The sequence below is a fragment of the Manis pentadactyla genome, chromosome 12, assembly GCF_030020395.1.
Source record: "Manis pentadactyla isolate mManPen7 chromosome 12, mManPen7.hap1, whole genome shotgun sequence".
NCBI classification, from domain to species: Eukaryota; Metazoa; Chordata; class Mammalia; order Pholidota; family Manidae; genus Manis; species Manis pentadactyla.
Genome location: NC_080030.1, coordinates 22,718,684 through 22,737,687, shown reverse-complemented (window position 1 = coordinate 22,737,687; position 19,004 = coordinate 22,718,684).

Below are 19,004 nucleotides of genomic sequence, written 5' to 3'. Positions count from 1 at the left end.
AGCTGTGCGCTTGACACCATCGGGGCCTTTGTGACCCCCACTCAGACATGATTTCGGAAGTGTCTGCCCCCCACACCCATGCAGACTGGAGCTTGTGGCAAACAAAGAAAATGAGCACCTCCTAGCTGTGACCCTTGGGATTTTGGACCAGAAAATTCCCACATGCTGCTGCCTGGTACACACCACTTGAGAGACAATTATTAACATGCTATTGGGAATTAATCAAGACTGCCTCAGTGACCGAAGTACATAAAATAATTTTGAAACCTGAGATGCCCATAACGTGTTGGGTGATGTCAGAGAAACACCCTAATGGGGAAAGCAGAGCCCAGAAGAGTCCCATAATCAAACGGATACGGTTCCTGCAGGGGCAGGCTGCCGGGGGGATGCAAGGAGGCCCCCACGGATCCATGGGCAGGCAGCCTCATCTCCTCTGGGACGGACGCTGGAGCCCCCGGGGAGCTGCATGGACGGTGCCCTAGGAACAGCTCTCAGCTGAACGACAGAGCTGCTTGTTTACAGATGGCAGTTCCAGGAGGCATGGACAGTATCCTGGTTGGAGAGCTGCTGCAGTAAGACCCGAGGATGGCAAGACTGGCTGGGAGGAAGGAGAAAAAATGATCTCAGTGGGCTGAATTCCGTGCCCTTTTCTGGGCAGTGACGGGAGAATGGAGCAGTGAGGAAAGCCTTTTGGGCTGGGGTTGTTATGACCCGGGGTTGTGGCCACTGGCCTGGCTGTGTGGCCAGGTAGATGGGAAATGGGAAACTGGACTATGAAAGGAATGCCTGTGTGGGTGACGGCCATATGGATGTTGCCCTGGGTATTTGAGGGGCACGTTAAAGCAGGCTGTGTTGGTTTGCATCAGAAGAAGCCTTTCTAGTAGTGGGAGGTGATTGGAGCCACCAGGCGGGCCTGCTGGTGCTGCCCTTGGAGGCGGCCACCGGGGTCCATACAAAGAGTGGCTGTGGGGAGCTGCAGCAGCGCACACACAAGCTGAGTCTACACGTATTCCTCTTGCACCCTGTGAGGCACGGAATGCCAGCAAGACCTGTTCTGACTGTCAGCTAAAGAGACAGAGACTGCATTTGGCTATGGGGAAAGTTCCCCTGTGGGCACGCCCTGTGCATAGCTGGCCAGTGGGTTACAATGGACAACGCTGGTACCTCTTGGAGGCTGTAAGTGGGTTGTTAGCAGAGTAGACACTTCTTCTGGACTACAATTTGCATACCCAGTGGTACATGCAAATGCTGAAGATACCATTTAAGGTTTGGAACTGAAGATTCTGTACCAGTTTGGACAGTCAAGTTACATCTGTGACCAGGGGACACGCTTTACTGACCATGGTGTTCCACGGAGGCCAAGAAACATCCCATCAGATGGATGCACAGTTTTGCATGTCACTCTCAGAGCAATGGTTTAATAGAAAATTGGAGCGGGCTGTGGGAACATTGGCTGTCTAAAATGGGAGATAAAGGCATGAGGGGCTGGCTTACATGCCTTCGAGAGTGGGTGCTCACATTCAATGGGAGGCGGGTAAGGGAGGGTTGATTCCTCTGCTTCTCCAGGGGATCTGGGGAGGGGGGTCTTGAGAGAGGTTGCTAGCGCACTATTCTGTGCTTCCCCACATCACCACAACTTTGTTTTTTCCTAACCAATTCAATGGTTCCAGGAACAGAGCTGCTTCTGAGGGTACCAGAAGCAGTGAGCTTTACTAAGCAAGAAAATGTAACTACACCCCTAAATCTGTATGCCGTAATTCCTAAGCGCCTGCTGTGGTGAATGGTGCCTTGACCCCAGGTAGCCAGGTCAGACCTGATAGCACAGTGATCGCTTTGCTGTGAGGAATCCACGTTTGAGGCCAAGGAGTGCGCTGCACGAAGATGCCCTCCTGTTACTCTGCTCTCTTCCGCATGTACTGCCGTCTGCCCTGAAGTCTTGCTCCCCTGGGATCGTCCTCACCACTGCAGCAACAGTGCAGAAGGTGTTGAGCTCTGTCCTGCACCTGAGCTGAGAGGCAGGCGAGGAGGCAGAGGGAGCTGGCATAGCTCTGGGACTGGGTAGCTGACGACTGGGCCTGGGAGGGGCTGGCTGGTCCTCTGGGGCCTGAAGGTGGGTCGGATTCAAAAGGAATGGCAGGGGCAGGGCCAGAGCCTGGAGGAGTCCATGTGACTGCTACAGAGGGGGCTCAGGCAGTGACCAGCTTCCCCTGCACCTGCGGCTGCCAGCACACCTCCGGGCCCCGTCATGTGGCCTCTCTGACGAGATGTTTTCAGAGGCTTTAAAAGAAATAAGGAAAATGCTATTGTAATTCTCTTCCTGGTTTACTAAATAACCTGCGTGTAAACGATAGAGTATAACAAAGCAAACCCACGTCTCCCTCTCCCTGAATTGGGTGGGGACTTGGCCCACCCCTACTGCTGTGTAGTCACTGCTTGCCTTACGGCTCCCCCCATGCTCGGCAGGAGAGCTGGACTTCAGTCTAGGCTGTTCCCTCTCTCCTGCCTGGCTTCTGGGAGGCCTGTGTGGCTGCCCTCCTGATCACAGCTGGGTTGGACTGGGGCTCCTGGATACAGGGCCAGGGATGTCTGTCCCCAGCCCTGGCCAGGACCTAGGCACAGCTCTCTTAAACTCACCTTCCAGGACACTACAGCCCTGAGGTGACCCAGCTTCCAGTTCCACTGACCAGCTAGCAGGAGAGCCTTTTAATGGGTTTATCCAGTTTTCCCAGCATAATTTGTCAAAGATTTCTATCCTTTCCCCATTCCTATTTACATTTGGTTCCTTAGTCGTTGGTTGTCTATGTTTATTTCTGGGCTCTCTCTCTTCTCTTCTGTTGAGTTACACGTGCATCATTATGCCAGGACCACACTGATCTAATTACTGTAACTTGTAATATAGTTTGCAGTCAGGAAGTGTGATTCCTCCCATTTTGTTCTCTCTCAAGATTGGTTAGCGCTTCTGGGTCTTTTGTGGTTCCATCTGAATGTTAGGGGTTCTTAAAAATATTTTCATAAAATAATCATTGTGGTATTTATGGGGACAACATTGAATCTGCTGATCACTTTAGGTCAGATGCCCCAAAGCGCAAGTAACAAACCAAAACAAACAAGAGGGGCTGCGTATAACTAAAAAGCTCTGTACCGCAAAAGAAATAATCAAATGGAAAGGCAACCTACAGATTGGGGAAGATACTTGAAAATCATCTAACTGATAAGGGGTTAATATCCAAAATATGTAAGTCATTTCTACAACTCAGAAGGGAAAATAATTGGAAAATGAGCCAAGAACTTGAATAGATACTTCTTTAAAGACAGAGAAATGGGAAAGATTCACATGAGGAAGCAAAACCAAAATATAACACTCCTCATGTACAATGGCTATTATAAAAAGAAGTGTTGGCAGGGATGTAGAAAAATCGGAATCCTTGTACATCCTTGGGCTGTGTCTGCATCTATCTGTGTCTCAACAATTGATGTGGGAGATTCTTCCTCTGTCAGTAATTATTTGTAAATTCTGGTTGCTGTGTGCGGTTCTATGGGGTGCAGAGAGCGCTGTGTATATCCATTCCCTGTTCATGAGCATTTGGTCAGTTTCTAGAACAGTGGTTTTGGCTCTGGTTGTTGGGACCAGACAGGTGCACAATATTGGGGATATTTGTGTGCAGGGACCACTGTAGGCATGTATACAGCCTTAGTAGATGCCGGCTGTTTTCCAAAGAGGTTCTACCAATTTAAATTCTCACTAGCCCTACATGAATGATCTGATTGTTCCAGAACCTGGGGAGCATGTAGTATTCCTGGTATTTTTTCATTCATCTAACCTGATTTCTGTCTTAAAACAGGTCATTGCAACTTTTATTAGCATTTCCCTGAGATTAAACACGGCAAAGCTTTTTAAAAACACTTCAGTTATTTGCTTATCCTCTTTTATCTAATGTTTATTCTAGCTTTGGCCATATTTTTCTAGTGGGCCTTCAGTACTTTGTATTATTGGATGAAATTATTTACCTAATTTGGCTTGATCCCCTTTACCAGATGCAGGTGATTTGAGTCTCTCCCACTCAGGCTTTCCATTGCTCTGTCTCACTGGCGAACTTGGATAAAAACCAGCTCATAATATATCTTAGTGTGATCCAGGTTGTCATTTTCTCCTTTCTGTGTTTCTCTGCATGAGAATGCAGAACCTGCATTTCTCCTCATTGTGAAATGAAAGAGCTCTGCTGTGTTCCAAATTAAGGCTATGTTTTGTGTTTATGTTAGAACTTAAATTAAGAAATTAAATTAAGACGTGATTGGTTCCAGCAAAGGCTGGATTCCTGAATGGCAAGACAGTTGAAGAACAAATATCTCAACAAAAGCACAGTGTGAACAAAATTGGAGATGTCAGGACAGAGTGGAAGGAGAAGTGGGATGTGACTGAAAGAGGAGCAGAGGGAATGCGGGGTAAGGAATTGATACCACAGGTGAAAGTACACAGCATGCTCCCCGCTGATGAAGGACAGCAAACCACACATGCAGTTAACATTCCCTAAGCACAATATTTACACTGTATAAGCCATAAGGGGTTACAGTATGATAGAAAAACCAGAATTAACATAACAGACTTCAGGGAAATCAGAGGCCAAATAAGCAAGAAGAAGGCTGATAGGTGATGTCTAATCATATATACATAAGATAGATATCAACAGATCACCATTTTTAAAATGCTAAGAGAAATTTTCATGTCAAACCAGAATTCTACACCCATCAGAAGCATTAACCACAAAGATGTTTTAAGGAAAAGTTAAAGTGAGACACTTCACAGTTGGCAGCCTTGAATTAGAAGAACTACTAGAGTGAGTTCCTAAGTCCAAAGGAAAGTAACCCCAAGTTGAAAACCAGCAATGCAGGGAGAAACGAAGAGGAAAGGACAAGGCAATTTATGAAGAGAGGTGAATGTTAGTCTGTGAGTTCTAGAGTGAGCTCTCCTGGAGATTAAACTATGCAGAATGAAAGTGCATGGTAACAGTAATAAAAGTCAGGAAGGTTAGGAGAATTGAAAGTGTTCTAAGGTATTAATTAGCATTTGGGAAAGTGGTAGAAGTAATTATTTTATTAGAATATATATTTTTTATTTTCGTACTGTTAATGTACAATTACTTGAACAACATTATGGTTACTCGACTCCCCCTATTATCAAGTCCCCACCACACACCCCATTACAGTCACTGTCCATCAGCGTACTAAGATGCCATAGAATCATTCTCTGTGTTGTACTGCCTTTCCCATGTCCCTCCTCCTCCCACATTATACATGCTAATCGTAATGCCCCTTTTCCCCCTTATCCCTCCCTTCCCACACACATTCCCCAGTCCCATTCCCTTTGGTATCAGTTAGTCCATTCTTGGGCTCTGTGAGTCTGCTGATGTTTTTTTCCTTCAGTTTTCCTTTGTTCTTCTACTCCACATATGAGTGAAATCATTTACTACTTGTCCTTCTCCACCTGGCTTATGCCACTGAGCGTAATACCCTCTAGCTCCATCCATGTTGTTGCGAATGGTAGGATCTGTTTTTTTCTTATGGCTGCATAATATTCCATTGTGTATATGTACTACATCTTCTTTATCCATTCATCTACTGACGGGCATTTAGGTTGCTTTCATTTCTTGGCTATTGTAAATAGTGCAGCAATAAACATAGGGGTGCGTCTGTCTTTTTCAAACTGGAGTGCTGCATTCTTAGGGTAACTTCCTAGGAGTGGAATTCTTGGGTCAAATGGTATTTCTATTTTTAGAATTCTGAGTAACCTCCATAGTGCTTTCCGCAAAGGTTGAACTAGTTTACATTCCCACCAGCAGTGTAGGAAGGTTCCCCTTTCTCCACAACCTTGCCAACATTTGTGGTTGTTTGTCTTTTTGATGATAGCGATCCTTACTGGTGTGAGCTGATATCTCATTGTGGTAATAATTTGCATTTCTCTGATGACTAGCGATGTGGAGCATCTTTTCATGTGTCTGTTGGCCATCTGAATTTCTTCTTTAGAGAACTGTCTATTCAGCTCCTCTGTCCATTTTTTAATTTTGGGAGGTGTGTGAGCTCTTTATGTATTTTGGATGTCAAGCCTTTATCGGATCTGTCATTTACAAATATATTCTCCCATACTTTAGGATATCTTTTTGTTCTGTTTATGGTGTCCTTTGCTGTACAGAAGCTTTTCAGCTTGATATAGTCCCATTTGTTCATTTTTGCTTTTGTTTCCCTTGCCCGGGGAGATATGCTCAAGAAGGGGTCACTCATGTTTATGTCTAAGAGGTTTTTGCCTATGTTTTTTCCTAAGAGTTTTATGGTTTCATGACTTACATTCAGGTCTTTGATCCATTTCGAATTTACTTTTGTGTATGGGGTTAGACAGTGATCCAGTTTCATTCTCTTACATGTAGCTGTACAGTTTTGCCAGCACCGTCTGTTGAAGAGACTGTCATTTCCCCACTGTATGTCCATGGTTCCTTTATCGTATATTAATTGGCCATATGTGTTTGGGTTAATGTCTGGAGTCTCTATTCTGTTCCACCTGTCTGTGGCTCTGTTCTTGTGCCAGTACCAAATTGTCTTGATTACTGTGGCTTTGTAGTAGAGCTTGAAGTTGGGGAACGAGATTCCCCCCACTTTATTCTTCCTTCTCAGGATTGCTTTGGCTATTCAGTGTCTTTGACGGTTCCATATGAATTTTTAACTATTTGTTCCAGTTCATTGAAGAATGCTGTTGGTAATTTGATAGGGATTGCATCGAATCTGTATATTGCTTTAGGCAGGATGGCCATTTTGACGATATTAATTCTTCCTAGTCAGGAGCATGGGATGAGTTTCCATTTGTTAGTGACCTCTTTAATTTCTGTTAAAAGTGTCTTGTAGTTTTCAGGGTATAGGTCTTTCACTTCCTTGGTTAGGTTTATTCCTAGGTATTTTATTCTTTTTGATGCTATTGTGAATGGAATTGTATTCCTGTCTTCTCTTTCTATTATTTCATTGTTAGTGTATAGGAAAGCTACAGATTTCTGTGTGTTAATTTTGTATCCTGCAACTTTGCTGAATCCCGATATCAGTTCTTGTAGTTTTGGAGTGGAGTCTTTCGGGTTTTTCATGTACAATATCATGTCATCTGCAAATAGTGACAGTTTGACTTGTGCTTTACCAATCTTTATTCCTTGTATTTCTTTGTTTTGCCTGATTGCTGTGGCTAGGACATCCAGTACCACGTTAAATAACAGTGGTTAGAGTGGGCATCCCTGTCTTGTTCCCTATCTCAGAGGAAAATGTTTCAGCCTCTCGCTGTTCAGTATGGTATAAACTGTGGGTTTATTATATATGGCCTTTATTATGTTGAGGTACTTGCCCTCTATGCCCATTCTGTTGAGAGTTTTTATCATGAATGGATGTTGAATTTTGTCGAATGCTTTTTCAGCATCTATGGAGATGATCATGTGGTTTTTGTCCTTTTTGTTGATGTGGTGGATGATGTTGATGGATTTTCTAATGTTGTACCATCCTTGCATTCCTGGGATGAATCCCACTTGGTAATGGTGTATGAGTCTCTTGATGTATTTTTTAATTTGGTTTGCTAATATTTTGTTGAGTATTTTTGCATCTACGTTCATCAGGGATATTGGGTCTGTAGTTTTCTTTTTTGGTGGGGTCTTTGCCTGGTTTTGGTATTAGGGTGATGTTGGCTTCATAGAATGAGTTTGGGAGTACTCCCTCCTCTTCTATTCTTTGGAAATCTTTAAGGAGAATGGGTGTTATGTCTTCTCTGTATGTCTGATAAAATTCCGAGGTAAATCCATCTGGCCTGAGGGTTTTGTTCTTTGGTAGTTTTTTGATTACCACTTCAATTTCATTGCTGGTAATTGGTCTGTTTAGATTTTGTTTCTTTCTTGGTCAGTCTTGGAAGGTTGTATTTTTCTAGGAAGTTGTACATTTCTCCTAGGTTTTCCACCTTGTTAGCATATAGGTTTTCATAGTATTCTCTAATAATTATTTGTATTTCTGTGGGGTCCATCGTGATTTTTGCTTTCTCGTTTCTGATTCTGTTGATGTGTGTTGACTCTCTTTTCCTCTTAGTAAGTCTGGCTAGAGGCTTATCTATTTTGTTCATTTTCTCAAAGAACCACCTCTTGGTTTCATTGATTTTTGCTATTGTTTTATTCTTCTCAATTTTATTTATTTCTTCTCTGATCTTTATTATGTCCCTCCGTCTGCTGACCTTAGACTTCATTTGTTCTTCTTTTTCCAATTTCAATAATTGTGACATTATACTATTCATTTGGGATTGTTCTTCCTTCTTTAAATATGCCTGGATTGCTATATACTTTCCACTTAAGACTGCTTTTGCTGTGTCCCACAGAAGTTGTGGCTTTGTGTTGTTGTTGTCATTTGTTTCCATATATTGCTGGATCTCCATTTTAATTTGGTCATTGATCCATTGATTATTTAGGAGCATGTTGTTAAGTCTCCATGTGTTTATGAGCCTTTTTGCTTTCTTATTTCTAGTTTTATGCCTTTGTTGTCTGAAAAGTTGGTTGGTAGGATTTCAATCTTTTGGAATTTACTGAGGCCCTTTTTGTGGCCTATTATGTGGTCTATTCTGGAGAATGTTCCATGTGCACTTGAGAAGAATGTGTATCCTCTTGCTTTTGGATGTAGAGTTCTGTAGACGTCTATTAGGTCCATCTGTTCTAGTGTGTTGTTCAGTACCTCTGTGTCCTTACTTATTTTCTGTCTGCTGGATCTGTCCTTTGGAGTGAGTGGTGTGTTAAAGTCTCCCAAAATGAAGGCATTGCATTCTATTTCCTCCTTTAATTCTGTTAGTATTTGTTTCACATATATTGATGCTCCTGTATTGGGTGCATATATGTTTATAATGGTTATATCCTCATGATGGACTGAGCCCTTTATCATTATGTAATATCCTTCTTTATTTCTTGTTACTTTCTTTATTTTGAAGTCTATATTTTTTCTGATACTAGTATTGCAACACTTGCTTTTTTCTCTCTTTTGTTTGCATGAAATATCTTTCTCCATCCCTTAACTTTTAATCTCTGCATGTCTTTGGGTTTGAGGTGAGTCTCTTGTAAGCAGCATATAGATGGGTCTTGTTTTTTTATCCATTCTGTTACTCCGTGTCTTTTCATTGGTGCACTCAGTCCATTTACATTTAGTGTGACTATTGAAAGATATGTACTTATTGCGATTGCAGGCTTTAGATTTGTGGTTACCATAGGTTCAACGTTATCTTGTTTACTACCTTACTGTCTGCTGACCTCACTCCCTTATTGAGCTGTTGTAAACACAGTTTGATGATTATTTCTTTCCCTTCTTTTTCCTCCTCCTCCATTCTTCATGTGTTGGGTGTTTTGTTCTGTGCTCTTTTTAGTAGTGCTCCCATCTAGAGCAGTCCCTGTAAGATGTCCTGTTGAGGTGGTTTGTGGGAGGTAAATTCCCTCAACTTTTGCTTGTCTTGGAATTTTTTAATCCCTTCTTCATATTTAAATGATAATTGTGCTGGATACAGTATCCTTGGTTCAAGGCCCTTCTGTTTCATTGCCTTAAATATATCGTGCCATTCTCTTCTGGCCTGTAAGGTTTCTGTTGAGAAGTCTTTTGATAGCCTGATGTGTTTTCATTTGTAGGTGACCTTTTTTCTCTCTCTCTGGCTTCCTTTAATACTCTGTCCTTGTCCTTGATCTTTGCCATTTTAATTATTATGTGTCTTGGTGTTTCCCTCTTTGGATCCCATCTCTCCGGAGTTCTGTGTGCCTCTGTAGTCTGGGTAACTATTTCCTCCCCCAGTTTGGGGAAGTTCTCAGCAATTATTTCTTCAAAGACACTTTCTTTCCCTTTTTCTCTCTCTTCTTCCTCTGGTACCCCTATAATGCATATATTGTTCCTTTTGGATTGGGCACACATTTCTTAATATTGTTTCATTCCTGGAGATCCTTTTATCTCTCTCTGCATCAGCTTCTATGCGTTTCTGTTCTCTGGTTTCTATTCCATCAATGGCCTCTTGCATCTTATCCATTCTGCTTATAAATCCTTCCAGAGTTTGTTTCGCTTCTGTAATCTCCCTCTGGACATCTGTAATCTCTCTCCAGACTTCATCCCTTAGCTCTTGCATATTTCTTTGCAGCTCTGTCAGCATGTTTTTGATTTTTATTTTGAATTCTTATTCAGGGACACTGGTTAGGTCTGCCTCTGCAGACGCTTTCTCAGGTGTAACTATCTTGGATCGGATCAGATTTTTTTGCCTTTTCATGGTCATAGCAGTGGCTGGAGGCAGGTTGCAGATGTGTCAGCTGGGAGAAGAAAGTCCTTTCCTTCTTGCTGTAGCAGCCACTGGGTTAGTCCCCTAAGCTGCTGTGGGTGGGGCATCTGTCAGTGCAGCGCAGAGCCCTGCAGAGAGTGGCAGGCACGCCAGGTACACTCCTCCATCCTAGTGGCAACCCTGCCAGGTAGCTGTGTGGCAGCAGCAGCCTTTGGGTCGGACCCGGGCGGCTGTGCATTTGGCTGGGATTCCGATTGGCTCCTGGGAGCACGCCTGCTCCCTCTGGTTCTGCTGCAGGTGCACACAGGGCTCTTCCGTGCAGGCTTCTACCGGGCTCTGCCTTCACTGCCACTGGTGCGTGTGAGCTGCGTTCGGACTGTTCGGTCGTGCCGCTGTGGACTAGCACAAGCCTCTCCTGCGGCACACAGATTTGCTCTCGGTTCCTTCCTGCACTGCTGTCCCCGGTGCGTGCTGCCACTCTCCTACTGGGCCCACGTGGCAGGGTCCACGCCAGTTGGAGGAATGACTGGCAGGCTGCCTAGTGCCGTGAGGGGCTTCAGAGCTGCACTGCCTCGCCAGGGTTTAGAGAGCCCAAGTTTCCCTGGTATTCCCAGCTGCCGGGACAACTTCGTCCATCTGTGGGGTCCCTGTCTCTTTAAGACTTTCAGAAAGCACTCGCTTTTCTTTTGTCTCAGGGGCGCCGGTTGCGGGGACCTGCCCACAGGTTTTGCTTTTCTGTTTCGCTAGTATCCAGCACCCTGTGCACCTTGTGTCTGCGTTCCAGGTGCGGATTTCTAGAGCTGGTTGCTTGGCAGTCCTGGGCTTTTACTCCCTCCCCATTCTGACTCCTTTCTTCCCGCCGGGTTTTGGGGTGGGGGAGCACTCATGTCCCACCTGGCCGCAGCTTGTATCTTACCCCTTTCATGTGATGTTCTCACAGATGTAGATGTATCCTGGCTGTTGTACTGTATCCACTGGTGTCTCTTTTAGTAATAGTTGTATTTATTTTATTTTCATAAATATATATTTTGGGTAGGAGATTTCCTCTGAAGTACTCACACCGCCATCTTCCTGTGATCCCCCAAGAATCTAATTTCTTCTTTACCAGTCTGGATGCCTTTTATTTTTTTTGTGTGTTGTCTGGTTGCAGTGGCGAGGACCTCCAGATCTATATTGCATAAAAGTGGAGAGAGTCGGCATTCCTGTCTTTTTCCTGATCTTAAAGGAAAGGCTTTCAGCTTCTCGCTGTTTAGTATGATGTTGGCTGTGGGTTTTTTATATATGGCCTTTATTATGTTGAGGTACTTGCCCTCTATACCCATTTTGTTGACAGTTTTTGTCATGAATGCATGTTGAATTTTGTAGAATGCTTTTTCAGCATCTATGGAGATGATCATGTGAGTTTTGTCCTTTTTGATGTGGATGATGATGATGGATTTTCTAATACTGTACCATCCTTGCATCCCTGGAATAAATCCTACTTGATCATGATGGATGATGTTTTTGATGTATATTTGAATTCGGTTTGCTATTATTTCATTGAGTATTTTTGCATCTGTTTTTATCAGGGACGTTGGTCTGTAATATTATTTTTTTTGTGGTGTCTTTGCCTGCTTTTTGGTATTAGGGTGATGCCAGCCTCATAGAATGAGTTTGGAAGTATTCCTTCCTCTTCTACTTTTTGGAAAAGTTTCAGGAGGATGGGTTTTAGGTCTTCACTAAATGTTTTATAAAATTCAGCAGTGAAGTCATCTGGTCCAGGTATTTTGTTCTTAGGTAGTTTTTTGATTACCAATTCAATTTCATTGCAGGTAATGGTCTATTCAGATCTTCTGTTTCTTTCTGGGTCAGCCTTCGAAGATTGTATTTTTCTTGAAAGTTTTCCATTCCTTCTAGGTTATCCAGTTTGTTACCATCTAATTTTTCATAGTATTTTATCAGAATCATTTGTATCTCTGTGGTGTCTGTGGTGATTTTTCCTTTCTCATTTTTAATTCTGTTTATGTGTGTACACTCCCTTTTTTTCTTGATATGTCTGGCTTGGGCCTTATCTATTTTGTTTTTTTTCTCGAAGAACCAGCTCCTGCCTTCACTGATTCTTTTTGTTGTTTTATTCTTCTCAATTTTATTTATTTCTGCTCAAATCTTGATTATGCCCCTCCTTGTACTGGCTTTGGGCCTCATTTGTTCTTCTTTTTCTGGTTTCATTAATTGTGAGTTTAGACTATTCATATGGGATTGTTCTTTCCTGAGGTAGGCCTGTATTGCAATATACTTCCCTTTTAGCACCGCCTTTGCTGCATCCCACAGATATTGCGGTGTTGAATTATTGTTGTCATTTGTATCCATATATTGCTTGATCTCTGTTTTTATTTGTTCTTTGATAACTTGGTTATTTAGGAACATGTTTCTCCATGTGATGAAAGGCTTTTTCATTTTCCTTGTGTATTTTATTTCTAGTTTCATACCCTTGTGGTCTGAGAAGCTGGTTGGTACAATTTCCATCTTTTTTAATTTACTGAGGCACTTTTTGTGGCCTAGTGTATGATATATTCTTGAAAATGTTCCATATGCACTTGAGAGGAATGTGTATCCTGCTGCTTTTGGGTGGAGAGTTCTATAGATGTCTGTTAGGTACATCTGTTCTAATGTGTTGTTCAGTGCCTCTGTGTCCTTACTTATTTTCTGCCTGGTGGATCTGTCCTTTGGAGTGAGTGGAGTGTTGAAGTCTCCTAGAATGAATGCATTGCATTCTATTTCCCCTTTTAATTCTGTTAGTATTTGCTTCACATATGTAGGTGCTCCTGTGTTGAGTCCATAGATTTTTATAATGGTTATATCCTGTTGTTGTATTGACCACTTTATCATCATGTCATGTCTGTCTTTGTCTCTTGTAACTTTCTTTGTTTTGAAGTCTATTTTGTTTGATACAAGTACTGCAACACCTTCTTTTTTCTCCCCATTTGTTGCTTGAACTACCTTTTTCCATCCCTTCACTTTTAATCTGTGTATGTCTTTGGATTTGAAGTGAGTCTCTTGTAGGCAGCATATAATTGGGTCTTGTTTTTTATCCACTCAGTGACTCCATGTCCTTTGATTGGTGCATTCAGTCCATTTACATTAAGGTTGATTATTGATAGGTATGTACTTATTGCCATTGCAGGCTTTAGATTTGTGGTTACCAAAGGTTCAAGGGTAATAACTTCCTTACTAACAGTCTAACTTAACTCACTTAGTATGGTATTCCAAACACAATCTAAAGGTTTTTTTCTCCTCCTCCATTCTTTATGTATTAGGTGTCATATTCTGGACTCTTTGTCCCTTTTAATTACCTCTGGTGACAGTTATTTAACCTTGGGAACACTTCCATCTATAGCAGTCCTTTCAAAATACACTGTAGAGATGTTTTGTGAGAGCTAAATTCTCTCAGCTTTTGCTTATCTGGAAATTGTTTAATCCCTCCTTCAAATTTAAATGATAATCTTGCCAGATAAAGTGTTCTTGGTTCAAGGTCCTTCTGCTGAGAAGTCTGATGATAGCCTGATGGTTTTTCCTTTGTATGTGATCCAATTTCTCACTCTGGCTGCTTTCAATATTCTGTGTTTATCCTTAATCTTTGCCATTTTAATTATTATATGTCTTGGTGTTGTTCTCCTTGTGTCCCTTGTGCTGGGAGATCTGTGCACTACATGTTCTGAGAAACCATCTCCTTCTCCAGATTGGGGACGTTTTCAGCAACTACTTCCTCAAAGACACTTTCTACCCCTTTTTCTCTCTCCTTCTTCTTCTGGTACCCCTATAATATGAATATTGTTCCATTTGGATTGGTCAAATATTTCTCTCAGTATTCTTTCATTCCTAGAGATACTTTTTTCTCTCTGTTCCTCAGCTTCTTTGTATTCCTCTTCCCTAATTTCTATTTCATTCATCATCTCCTCCACCATATCTAACCTGCTTTTAATACCCTCTGTTGTGCTCTTCAACGATTGGATCTCTGTCTTAAATTTGTTCCTGAGTTCTTGAGTATTTTTCTGTACCTCCATGATCCTTTTTATGATTTTTATTTTGTAATCTCTTTCAGGAAGATTTATTAATTCAGTCTCACTCGATCCTTTCTCTGGTGTAGTGATTTGGCTTTGTACCAGGTTCCTTTGACATTTCATATTAGTATGTGGAGTCCTCTAGTGCCCAGAAGCTCTGCTCTCTGGAGCTGCTCAACCACTGGAGTGATGTCGGGCATCAGAGGGTTTGGTGCTGGTGCCTGGGGAGAGGAAAGGACTGTTTTCTGTTTCCCGGCTGCTGTGCCTATCTCATCTGCCAGAACCAGTGGCCGATTACACAGGTGTAAACCTCTATGCTTTGTGTTCATTGCTGCTGTAGGTGGGGCTTCCCTCTGGCTGGCCTGCCACCAGGGCATGGACTGCCAGTTTGCTAGACAGGTGCAGGCTAGCCGGGAGGAAGGCACAGCAGGCTGTATATCAAAGTCGGGTCCTTGGGGCTGCATAGTCAGCCAGTGGGATGTAGCACGTGAAGATCCTTTAAGTTCCCAACCTGCTGGTCAGAGTGCACCTGCACAATTTTCTCTACCTGTCCTTTGTCCTGAGCAGTAAGCTCTGTGCAATCCTTGCCCCTTTAGCAGCCCTCATGCTTTTCAGAAGTCCTTCAGACTGCCTGTCCAGATCAGCCAGATATGAATCCCTATTTTCCACAAGAAGCTGGAATCTCCATCTCTCCAGGTATTCCACCTGTCTTAGCTTTCCAACCCCACTAATCACCAGAGCGCCATGCAATGTAGGTTCGTGCTCCCAGAGCAGATCTGCAGGGTGAGGTGTTCAGCAGTCCCAGGCTGATTGGCTGGGGTGGGGGAAGGGCTTGGGTCCTGCTGCATCACAACTTTGGTACCTTACCCTGTTCTGTGAGGTCTGCTCTTTTTCTCCAGATGTATGTAGTCTGGTGCAGCATTCTTTCCTGACACTCTTTCAGGATGAGTTGTATTAATTACATTTTTGTACTATATGTGGTTTTAGGAGGTCTCTGTCTCACCTCTCACACCACTGTCTTTAATCCCTAGCTCGGCAATTTCTCAGGGATGAGGGGAGGAAGTTGCCCAGGGAGCTCCCCTGGGAGCATGCGCTGGGAACCTGTGGTGGCCAGCTACCCCTGCATCCTCAGATGCCTCCGCTGGGCACCCAGGGGGCGGTGGTTTCATGCAGCACTGCGCTGTGTCCATGTCCATCCTGGGAAAGGCTGGGCCTGGTGAGGACAGCCCCACCTCTTCCTGGAAGCCTGTGGGTATGACTCTGTGGCTGACAGCACCCGGGCAGGAGTTGGCATCACAGTGGGAGGCCACATGCAGGAATGGTGACCCCCTCCGCTTGGTGGGGCAGCTCACCTCTGTCTAGCGGGCCACGAGCAGATAGGACACCACATGAAGGTGACCAGGTTGGCTGCAGCTACGTACGGGTTCTTGAGGATGCATTGGCAGCCTGGGGAGCTGCCCGAGTCTGCTGACAGAGGAGGTGCCAGAGCACCTGCCCCAGCAGAGGCTCAGGATGAGCAGCGGGAGGAGGAGCATCAAGCAGAGTGGGGTCCTGGGGCGCCAGGTGGTGCCTGCCCAAAGGGGAAGAAGCTCTCCTCTGCACACAGCCAGGACAGCAGCAGGGCCAAGGGCCCAATGACAGCAGCTACAGGGCCAGGCGGGTGAGCAGAAGAGGCAGGTTATCTCGGGATCCCCCCATTATCCTGCTTCCACCCCATCCCCACTGCCCTCTGGGCTCTGGGCCCTGTGCGGAGGGTCCTGTCAATCACCAGCACCTGGGGGGGTCCCTGTCACAGGAAGGCTCATGAGCATCACTTACTCACAGAGGAGGAGGCTGGGTCCCAGAGAGGGAGGGGAACCACCCTTCAGTCTGACAGGACTGGTCGGTCATGGAGCTGGGGTCTCAGCCCCACCTGTCTTTAGGATGGCCCCACACCTAATGTGGCCCAAAGGTTCCCTAAGGCTAGGGAACAGCCCACCCCCTGCTGATGGCCCCAGCCCAGAAACTCACCTGGCCCTGGCAAGTTTAAAGGAGGGACCTGAAGAATAGTCCCTTTCCCCCGGCCTCCTGACCTGGGGGCTCCAGCTGGCAGGACAGGATGTAGCTGAAGGACAGAGGGCCACCTGTGAGCCCCTGTAACCACATGTCAGCAGGCCCTTCTCCCAGAGCCTGCTGGCAGCTGCAGCCCACACCTGACTCCAGGCAGCCGAACCTCTGCTCCTCATCCAGGAGCTCCATGACCTGGAGAAAGGACTGGAAGCGCTCCTCAGGCTCCAGGTCATACAGCACAGTCAGGTCCCTGTATATCAGGATCTCATGTAGGGTTGTAACAACCTGGGGCAGAGCAAGGACAGGGTGCAGAGAAGGAGTTGTGTGAGGAGTGGGCACTGGGATGGCCCCAGACTTTGCTCAAGTGAACCTGCCTTCCCTCCAATGCCATCCAGCCCTACCTGTCCCCACTGTTGGGTCTCCAGGCCCTCCTCCAGGAAGGTGGCCTTGGTGCCACACCCCATCCCCCACCTGACAAAGCCTTGAGTGTCCTGAGCTCTGCGTGTCTTAACTCTCTCAAGACCCAGGGGATGGGCTGGACAGGGTTCTGCCAAGGGGTTCTTGATGGTGGGAAGGAACCAAAGTGCATCAGAAACAGCCCCCTGAGCCCAGAACAAGGCCAGAATGTCCCCGCCCTTACTCAAGGCCCTCCAAGGGGCAGGCGTGCCCAGAAACAGCACCCAGACCTGGCCCAGGATGGGGGCTACCAAGAAGCGGGGACTGTACTGGGGAGCTGAGGTCTCAGATGGGAAGGCACTGCCAGCCCCCTGATGTGCTTCCTACCCTGAAGGAGCAGCATCCCTCCCCGTGGGCAGGGCCTGAGGGGGGGCCAGTCCTGCCCAGATGCTTCCCCCTGGAGCCCTCAGCCCCACCTGCCCTGGGGCCAGGACTGACCGGTGCTTAGGTGAGCCCTTCTAGCAGTTGTCTCCAAGAAGCCCAACTCCTGGGGTGGAGGGGGGACTCTCAGGAATAGGGGTTGGCCTGGTGCTGAGAGGTCTGGGCTCACTGGGGGCTCTCTCCTCTCTAAACCTCACCATCTTGTCCCCCTGTGCCCCTCTGGGCTTACTCACGTCCTCATGTTCCAGGTTTTTGTCTACACACACATCATCCAGAAACATTCCGAGGATGGGGGCCGTGCCTGTGCCACCAGGGTGGGGAGGTGATGAGTCCCCACCTGCCTCAGGGGCGACCACAGAGCCTCCCCTGGACCCCACACCCACAGCCCCCAGCTCCCTTGGACCACCCTGTGCTGCCTCCCCCCTCCCTTCAACCTGCACTTCCCTCCCGGGCCCTCCCAGGACAGGCTTTTGGCCAATCCCAGGATGTGTGGTCCCTGCAACTGTCCTCCAACTTCCCCCTGTACCCAGTTGCTCTCGCCCTCCTGGTCACCACAGTGTCAGCAGCTCAGGGCTGGTGGCACCAGGAGCAGGGGCAGAGTGACCCCCACTGCCCTGACCCTGGCCATGCCTCTCTCATCTTCCTCTTCCTCCCCTGGGGTCCCCTCCCACATGGCCTCCCACCACCAGACTGTTGTTGATGGATGCCTCACCCGAGCCCCCTGGCACCTATGCTGTCCCCACCTCCAGCAGGCTCTCAGCCTAGAGCCACCCCAGCTCCAGCACACACAAACTCAGGGGAGTCCTGGGGCCATGGCCACCACCCTGAGAGGGTCAGGGGAGGTCTCTCTGCCTCCCAGGGTGCCCTGAGGACTCACTGTCATGTATCAGAATGGCTCCCCCCACATGACCAGGTGGGGTGGGCACCAAGCTGAAGCCCGTCTTGTGCTCCCTGGACACTGCTCACCTGGGAGGCCCACACCCCAGGGTGACAGCAACCCTCCATGTCCAGATGAGGAACCTGAGGCCACAGAGGGGCAGTGACAGGCTCAGGGGACCCAGGGGAGAGGCCAACCTTGGCTCAGCGACAGGCTCCACCCCTGCTGCTGACCCCACGCCAGGCCCCCAGTCACATGGAGCCAGGGAGGGACACAGACGAGGCCCTCAGGGGCCTGGGGGACCCTACTTCCCCCATCAGCTCCCCCCTCACCCCGCACACCTTGAGTCTACCCCCAGGCTGGGCCACAGCACGGCAGAGGACTTGCCCCAAGGACCCCTCCCTTCCAGACCTCTATCCTCCATTTACCTCGAAGAGCTGCTTCCTGTGAACCCACGTGTCCTACGTTTTCAGGTTTTAATATGTCGTCAGGCTGGTGCTAAGGGGAGGGGAGAGGAGGAGGGAGACGTGGCCAGCAGGTGGAGAGTCTGGGGCAGACCCCTTTTCCTGGAGATCCCAGATATCAACTAGCCTGCATGAGGCTTTCCACCATGGCCCTGAGCCCTGGGGCATCCGTGGCCTGTGGAGGGGGATCCATGTTTCCACCCAGGGCCTCCATTCCCAGTTCTCCTGTGGGTGAATCTGCTTTGGGCCAGGTCACTGTCCTTGGGGCAGAGACCTCCTGCTGCAGAACACAAGCTCAAGATCTCCAATGGGTTTCAACCCACACCTGACATTGCAGGAAACTGATTCCTGTGGGGGAAACCCTGGCCTAACCCACAGGGTCTCCAAGAGCCCGCCATCCCTGTCCTTAGGCCCCGCCGCCTTGCAGGAAGTCCTAGTTG